This window comes from Hemiscyllium ocellatum, chromosome 39, assembly GCF_020745735.1.
Source record: "Hemiscyllium ocellatum isolate sHemOce1 chromosome 39, sHemOce1.pat.X.cur, whole genome shotgun sequence".
NCBI classification, from domain to species: domain Eukaryota; kingdom Metazoa; phylum Chordata; class Chondrichthyes; order Orectolobiformes; family Hemiscylliidae; genus Hemiscyllium; species Hemiscyllium ocellatum.
In genome coordinates, this window is record NC_083439.1 from 17993630 (window position 1) to 18003407 (window position 9778).

The window sequence follows — 9778 nt, forward strand, 5'->3', positions numbered from 1 at the left end:
ATTGTGCTTGAAAGAAATTTGCTACATAACTATCTCATTCTACATTAAACTGTTTGAAAACAGAACCAAACCCAGGAAATGACTACCCCTGCTCCCACCCTGTAATTAACCTTTTGTTGACCCTTTACTATTGTTCATCTCCCAGACAGCATGGCCACATCTACAATTACTGTAAGCAAGCTGCTTTCTACTAAATATAATCTTTTTAAGAAACATAGTGCTTAAAGGGGCTACAACCCAAGATAACATGTAGTTTATTCCCCCAAGTCATACTAAAAAAACTGGCATAACGGCTTTGAGAACCAATTGGTTGGGGTGATTGGGTTTCAGACAGAGGGCTTGATGGCGTGTGTAGTGATGGTAGCAGGGTCAGCCAGATGGACCTCAAAGTATATGAGTTCCCTATTGGGATTGTTAATCTGGTCCAATCGTGGAGCCCTGGCTGACAGATATAAACAGGAGTGTCAGAGGTTCTGTTCACTTTGAGAGATGGATCTATGCGAGCTGGGTCAGTGTCATGTATTATGCACATGTAAATAAAGGGTGAGTTGTTGATGGGATACCAGCCTCTCTGGAGTTATTTCAGAAATCCCTTTGAAGTCATTCTGGGTTTGATGAGTTAAAATTGGCTGTATTGCCCTCCTTATTCATAATCAACTCACAATCATGTGATCAGGCAAAAAAAAAGCTTTCATCCTAAAACCCAAAATCACTCAGGTCTCGCCATATTAGCAGCTCGGGGTCACAAATGTGCATCATGACTGACATTCCTGTGAGTGTGCTTAGGCAAAAAAGACAGCATAAAATTTAATTCCTAATTGAATATATTCTGCTACAAAAGATGCTATAAGGAAGGGTGTCCCTTTTGGGGTTGAAGGGTATTTATTAGGAAGAGCAAAGTGATAGCTGAGCAGCTGGAAACAGCAGAAAAAGTGAAATAATATCTGGAGAGCAGGCTAGAGAAAGGTTTATTGGTTTCCAAGTAATTTCTGGAACCGATGCGCTCGTGTTTTTTTTCATTCTACAATGTCACCTTGTCTTTGATTGTTCTTACATTTTTATAAACCAACATATGCATTTGGTGAGAGTTGAATCTAAATTTTTCCACAAAATTATGTAAGATTATGCCCGTGGAACAAGGTGTATTTAATAAAGGTACAAGTCAGCAGTTGCAATAATCTATCCCTTTCTGCACCTCCCTTCCATCATTGGGATTTTTGGCTTGGCTTCATGTAGCTGACTTGTCAATTTGAATCTATGGCTGCAGCCTCTCACAGTTCAGTCCAAGAGGGATATTACACTTTATAAAGTATTTTGACTGGCAACTGTTCACATACTTCCCAAACGCACAGGTATGTGAGTTGCAACCATGTTAATATGTTTGCCCCTTGTTTCATGAAATCTGGACTGGAACAAACACCATACAGTCAGCCAACATGAGGTAACAGCTTGCTGCTTATTCACAGCCTCATATTCAGTGGCTAATTGGCTGGGCCCATATCTGAATGAGAGACTTCTCTTTCCCTTCATAATAACATTGACTCTTCACAGGGAAACACAGTGCCTTCGGTGCAATCATATTAGTCAGTCAAGGAGGCTTGTGTTATCTATACTTCTGCTCCAGGAACCAGCAAATACAGGAACATCACCATTGGGATGGTCATAGCTCCTTCTTAAGAGACAGTGACACCTGCAGATGCTGGAGATCAGAGTTGAGAATGTGTTGCTGGAAAAGCCCGGCAGACCAGGCAGCATGCGAGGAGCAGGAAAATCTACGTTTCAGGCTGGAGCCAGATTCCTGCCTGACCTGCTGTGCTTTTCCAGCAACACACTCTCAACATAGCGCCTTCTTAATCAGAGTGGTGGGCATGAGTCAACATGCTGTTCTTTCATCTCTCAAGTTGGGTTTGAGGTCAGTGTGGACTCTCAAACTGAAAATGAGACTCCCAGCTAATTGCAACAGTAAAACCTTGCATTTATGTAGCACCATGAACGTAGTAGAACAGCACAAGATCCCATATGAAATTAATCTGGAGAACCTCAAGCCTATTCCCAAAGACTGTGGATTCACATTATCAAACTTTCGACAGAAACTGGCATTCGGCATTCAAGTTAATATTCTTCTTTGAAAGGCTCAGCAAGTTATCATTATGTTTGGCAAGTCAAAGAAAACCATATTGGGGAAGTCTGAACTCCTGTTTCGAGGCAAAACAGAATGCGTACTTACAGGAGAGATTAAAAAAAGGTATGAAAGCTTATGCCTTTTCTATCCTTATCTAATATCACTGTAGTGTGGCACGGTGGCTCAGTGGTTAGCACTGCTGTCTCACAGCGCCAGGGACCCAGGTTTGATTCCAGCCTGGGGTGACTGTGTGGAGTTTGCACGTTCTTCCTGTGTCAGTGTGGGTTTCCTCTGGGTGCACTGGTTTCCTCCCACATGCTAAAGTGCCCATAGTGTTAGGTGCATTAGTCAAGGATAAATGTAGGGGAATCAGTCTAGGTGGATTACTCTTCAGAAGGTTGGTGTGAACTTGTTGGGCCAAAGGGCCTGTTTCCATATTGTGGGAATCTAATAGCACTAGTTACCAGAAAAGTTAAGCGCACTCTTCCTATATTGACATTCCTTACCTTGATGAATGTATAAACAACAGCCTTTTGCTCACTCAGCAATAAGGGAAGATGGATATAATCAAAACTAATAAAATTCATAATGCTTTGTTCAAACAGCTTTCTCAAATGAAGAATTCTATCTAAACTGCTGAGGTGTAGGTCTCCTTCAGACATTGAAAACTTTTTTTTATATGCTCTTTTTGATTAAATGTTTCAATCGGTGAAGAATTAATTGGAGCAAACAAATAAATAGCAAGACGTAATGCAGCTAAAGCAGTTAGGCAATGAAAATCCATCACTGTGCTCTAGCCTGACCTATATTTTCGTAATCTGCTTTTTCTGTTTCATCAAATGTTGAAATCAAGAGATCGAAAAGATTATTTTTCTCAATGGTAAATGCAGATGGAAAGTTGGGGGGAGAAAGGATGTGGCAATCCAGACTCCTCAATCTGCTTAAAGTCCCTAATTTTCTCTGTCAAATTCACTTCAGGCTTGAGTTTAGAGTGCTGTTTTGTCTTGGCAAAAAAAAATTAATCAGAATCAGTGGAAGAGTTAAGACCATAAGAAGTAGGACAAGGAGTAGGCTGTTTGGCCTTTTGAGCCTGTCTGCCATTCAAAATGAGCATGACTGATCCGACATTCCTCTCATCCACTTTCCTGCCCATTCCCCATAATCCTTGATAAGAAGGACTGAACCATTTCAATAGGAAATCATTGCCATTATTAAGAAATATTCTGTTACTAAAGATCTATGGATTGCACTGTTAAAGATAGTATGGAACACTGACCTTAGAAACTCACCTACATTTAGTTATTAACAAAATATGGGATGGAGCGAAGTCTAAAATAGAGGCTGTGCAGATAGAGATACCACATACACGTAGAGAGGCAGTGACACAGTGGTAGTCTCTCGATAGATCCATTAATACTTTTGGGATGTATGTTCATAACAGCAGCTGGTGGAATTTAGGTTCAATTAATAAAATCTGGAATTGTAACACTTGGCTCGGGGAAATACCATGAAATTATTACTGATTGCAGCCAAAACTCACTGGCTGGCTAATATCCTGTAGGAAAGGAAATCTGTTGTTACCCGAATAAAAGCAAAAAACTGTGGATGCTGGAAATCAGAAATAAAAACAGGGAATGATGGTGAAACGCAGCAACTTTTCAGAAGTAGAGCCAAACTGGATTTGAAACATTCACTCTGTTTCTTAATCCACAGTACTGCCAGATCTCCAGCATTTTCTGTTTTTATTTCAGTTGTTACTTGGTCTAGCCTATAATCATTCCAGATCTACTTTAACATGGCTGACTCTTAACTACCCTCAATTCAATGACAATTAGGATTGGGGTCAAATGTTGACCTTGCCAGCAAGATCTGAACCCGGGGTGCGGCACGGTGGCACAGTGGTTAGCACTGCTGCCTCACAGCGCCAGGGACCTGGGTTCAATTCCCGCCTCAGGCCACTGACTGTGTGGAGTTTGCACGTTCTCCCCGTGTCTGTGTGGGTTTCCTCCGGGTGCTCCGGTTTCCTCCCACAGTCCAAAGATGTGCGGGTCAGGTGAATTGGCTATGCTAAATTGCCCGTAGTGTTAGGTAAGGGGTATATGTAGGGGTATGGGTGGGTTGCGCTTCGGCGGGTCGGTGTGGACTTGTGGGGCCGAAGGGCCTGTTTCCACACTGTAAGTAATCTAAAAGAACCCCAACAAAGAATGAAAGGATAACTTTGTTTTTTTCTCAACATTTGAGGTTGTGGAAGATTTCAGTACATTGAAGTAAAATCATCAGAACGTAAGATTCCTGGAACTCCAAATATTGTTTCTGTGGAAAATTTCAAAGATAATTCTTCACATACTAGGATCTCATAGGCTGTGGAACTCAGCTATAAAATTGATAAGGACACAAAAAGGCTTTCTTGACCTTTGGAAAGCCAGTAACAATGTTTGGCTAGGATTACTATCGTTGTAGGGTTTTCAGCCAACATGTTTGATTCTCTTCCTAAGGCAACATGACTACCTAGTACTTATGGGCGCTTTGCCCAAGTTGATAGAAATCATATGCATACACTGAGGAGGTGCCCAGTCACAGCCAAATTCTAGGAATGTGTCTTTGAGGAACTGAAGAGTATATTGAGATACATGTTACCACATATTGTCAGAGTGGCAATTACTGGAATAATGCCATGACACTGCAAGTCCATAAAACATAAGTGCTTTAACTGTCTTTAGTTCTCATTTCAAATGTATATGAACACAGGAAAATAGAGAAACTGTCTTACACTTACAAAAATTAGGAAAATATATAAATAAACGGTTGCATGGATGTGAACAAGAAGCAATTAGAAATTTGGCCTTATACTTATCAATTGTCCATAAAGCAGCCCAATGAAAAATAAGGAACAGAGCAACCATCTTTCCTTCTACAATTTGCTGTCAATTCTTAGAAAAACATGTAGCTCTTTCCGGTGAGTTTTTTTTTTAGTATCTTTATTCTGGGAGAAATTGATGTTTGTAGGGCCTTTTTTAAAAATTCATGACATCATGGTGGCATCCATTTCAGTGATATGGAAGTGAAGAGACTTTATAAATTGTGGGGTTTCCTGTGAGACATATCCGCTGTCAAGGAATGATTGGATATAACTGGTCTTTATTGAGATCAGTCAGGAACTGTCTCTTTTCCCTTAATAGTTTGGTTTCCTTGCCACCCTCCCCTCCACTCCCAACAAACACCCAACTTCTATTGTTTTTGCAAAAGAAACGGAACAGAAATGAATAAGGAAATTGAAAATGAAGTTAATGTAAGCTTTATAAAGTATTTATTCACAGAGTTATTAAACTGCCCTCTATAGTGATGCACATGAAGCTAGGATGAATCTCAAAACGAGGTTGTAATGCCCTAACTTATTTGTTAAGAGCTTAGTGTGAACGGACTGGCAGGAGAAAATGAGGCCAGATCTTCAGTTTGGGCCAAGACATTAGAAACAGATTAAATCCAGTTCCCAATCCTGCATGGTGTTGGGAGCAGAATTGACGTTGATTTTGCTTGGATTGGCTGATTGGTGGCCAGATGATGTACTTTACGCTTGAAGGGCTGAGTAGGTGTCACGGTGGTGATGAATGTATTGGGAGTCACTCTCTGCTAGTGCAGTGTAGGATGAGAGACAGTACTTCTTTGTCATTTGAAGTAATAAGTGGCCACTGCCCCTGGACCACCAATGCTGAAACGGTACCTCTATTTTTTATTAATCATTCACAGGATGAGGGCATCTCTGGCTGGACCAGCTTTTATTGCCCATCCTGTGGGTCTGCAGTCACCGGGTAAGGATGGCAGTAACCTTTTCTAAAGGACATTAGCAAAACAAATTATCAACAGATTCATGGTCATCATTGGATTCTTAATCCCAGATTTTTAAATTCAAATTCAAATTCCACCATCTGCCGTGGTGGAATTCAGACCACGTCCCTCAAACATTACCTGGGTCGCTGGACTAACAGTCCAGCAATAATACCACTAGGCCAGTGCCTCTCCATGTCCTTTTAAGGGCAGCAGTTGCAGTGAGGTTGGTACATGGGGCCTTAATACCTTCTTGGAGCGTTGCCCCACCCACTCCCTCAGGTCTGCTGCCAGGAGCCCACTTCCTGGCCCAATGGGGCCAGGGTAGGGGGTGGGGAGCTGGTGTGTGATGGATGGTGACTGCTATTCAACTGAAAAGTTCCATTTGACCTCTAATCATTGACTCTTATTAGCCCTTCAATTACCTTTACAAGCTACCTCTTGCTTATGGCAAGTAGGTGTTCTGCCCACAGTCCAGTCTTCAGGAAAATTGCATCAAAGCAGGATGATGCCAACAAACTGACTTGCTGGCTGGTGGTGCAAAGTTAGTGCCAATCTGCCCGAGTTCCAATCTCAACAATCTCCAAACATCTTGTCCATATCTGAACTGAAATACAAACACTCAGCTCACTTGAAAAAAGAATACTTTCACTTGAATATCATTCAAACCCAACTTTGTCTGTGCATTGGTTAGATTGTGTCCTCTGTTTGCCTACTCTCATAAACAGAGTATTCTTGTTGATATTTATTCAAATCCCTCTCACTGGCAAATTCACTTTGATTGATTCAATTTTATTTATTCCAGCAAGTTCATGCAACTGCACATGATCGTCTTGTAAACTTTTACTATATTGTCAGCAATAGTTCTAATTCAGATCATATTGAGGACAAAATGCACCACTTATGTGCTTCATCTCCTAAGAGGAATGAGAAGAATGGAATAATTCAATGTCTTGCTTTCCTAAGCACATAATGTAAGTTCTCTAGCTCCCTCTGCAACTTGGAACAATGCTGTACATTCATAGGCATTTATATGCAACATCATGAGTCACATATACAGATACACCTGTACAAGACTCAATGAGTTTTTGAACTTTTGATGAATATAAAGTGTCACAGACAGTAAGCTAAATATTTTACATGATGACAAACCTACCAGTAAAACCAGTAGTAACAGTGGCCCTAAGGAACACAATGACATGTTGATGCGCTGGTTTGGGGAGGAATGGTGTTACAGTGGAGTGAATGCAAACAAAATCTGCCCCGGAGTGTATTGGGGAAAGTGGCAGAAGAAAACCATTTGGACTTGCTGGATTTGTAGTGGGATTTTATTGCCTTGTTTATGGTATTACGAGCAGGATACAGTTATACTGTCACCTTTGCAATAAAACCTCACAATGTTAAAATATATTATAAGCCAGGAGTCAAATTAACACTATAAATCCTGTCTGCATTGTAGAGGTGTGAATTTGTGCTCGAGCTCCCTGGTTTCTTCAATAGGTTAAAAATACAGTGCTGCCTTGTGATAACTTTCAAACTATGAATTGTTTATTTCTGATAAGAGATAAGCATAGGAGTAAATTAATTAAACAGATAAAAATATTGAAACAGTACCTTCCTTGCCATAATATTTTCAAATCTTATCTAAATCCAACATAACAAATATTTTAGAATACATAGATACTTTTTTTTGGCCAGAATTTTAGCTGAAGCGGTAGATTTGCTCCAAGTGCCATGAAGTTCCTTCCCACACTGATTTAGATAGATGATCAGCAATAACCTTAAGACCTTTCTGTAAAAGGAACCTCTCATGTTCTAAGCTTGAACTTTGATGCGATACTAGCTTCCCTACCATGATGTCCCACGGATCCCAGGATGAGTTGGCTGCTATGGATAATGGCTATAATACAATACCTGGTGAATATGCAGGAATTGTCTATGGAATTGATCAAACCAGTCTAGCCCTGATAGGCTTGTCATCCATTGAAGATAGCATCTATACTCCAGAGTGAGGCGTGGTATTTGCGTCTACTTGCAATCAATCAAGATTAAAGTACCAAAGTAAGTATTAACAGAAACAGAAGTTAATGAAGAGCTGTATATTTTTCATGAATAAGTGCTGTTCAATAACAGAAATTGTGTATTTGCTCAAAATGCACCCACCCACACAAAAACACAAGTAGTGAACAGAGATTAATTTAAATTTGTCAATGTGAAACGGTAAAACTGTACTTAAATGGATGCAAATGTTCAAGTGCCATTTAGCAAGGTCTGATCCCAGTTCTGTCAGAGTCTCAAACAGAGCCCACCAATTGCACATTTAATAGCTCTGTATTATGGAAGAGAATTGTTTTGTTAGTTTTCGGAGGAAGTTGATGGTAACATCACTGGACTAGTAACCCAAAGATCAGGCTAATGCTGTGGGAGGCTATGGGTTTTAACTTTACCATGGTAGATATTAGAATTCAAATTTGGAATTAAAAGCTAACCAAAGGTACCCACATCCATGGAAGATTTTTTTTAAAAAAGTTATGTCAGATAGATCACAAGTATACAAGTATAATTTGGATATTTGACATGGACATAAAAACTCCACAAAGGTCCAAATTACTCTACGGGTTCACTGACAAGACCCGCATTTATCAAACATTCCCAATTGTCTTGAGAATTGTGATGATGAGTCACTTTTTTGAACCACTTTAACTTGAGTGGTGTTGGTACATCCACAGTGCTGTTAGAGATGGATTTCCAGGATTTTGACTCAGTGGAAATGAAGGAAAATTGCTATAGTTCCAGGTCAAGATGCTGTGTGACATGGAGGGGAACTTTTGAATGGTGGTGCTGAGTGCAGAGTATTCCATTACATTCCTGATTGTAACTGTAGATAGTGGACAGGCATTTGGGATTCAGGAATTAGTTCCTTGCAGAATTCCCATGCTCTGAGCCGCTCTTCTCGTCACAGATAAATATGCCTTTCAGTTTCTAGTAAATGGTGATTGATTGAACACCTAGTCTTATTTAATACAGGATTTTCATGGGCTGAAATTGTTTTTGAAAAGGACCCAAAAATAAATAGTTTTGAAATGGTCATAGTGATCAACTAACCAGATTGGTTGGCCAAGTTTTGTGAAACCAATGTTGATTAAGTGAGAAATAGTCATGTTATAATTAACAATTTCCCTTGGGGCAATGAAGACAGCCAACCAGTAAGCCCCTTGGAGCGGTCTGAAAAGGCTCTCATCTCCTATTTTGATTCAAACCTTTATGCTCACATGTTGGAGATGGAATCTTACCTACAATTAACACGCCTTAAAACAAATCTTCCATAGACATGGGATACACAAACAAGCTGCAGTTTCAAGATGCTGCTTTTGCAGAGAGAGAAGATGATACTAAGAATGCAGCACCAAAGGCTGAGGACACTTTCCCTGTCTCTCAAAAAGAAAAAGTACCAGGTGACAATACTGCTTGGAAAGAAACATCAGGACACTGAGAACCCAAAAGATAACAGTTGCTGGTAGTTCAAGACAACTTAAATACTTACACCTCAAGAAGCCCAGGGGCTCAAAATTGTACATTTCTTTAATTTCATTCATTTTTAACTTTGTACCATGTATGTGTGTATGTGAGAATCCACATGATTTCATTGGCTGTATCGGTGATGTCATTTGTTTCTTGTTTCTCTTGTGGTCAGCAGGTTAAAAAAAAGTTCATTCTTTCATGAGCAATTTGGTTCCTATTGTTTCTGGTAAAAAAAAGTTAACATCATTTTAATTGGGGAAGGTTACTAACTGGGGAGATTGAAAAGAAGTGAACCAGTTCACTGTTTCT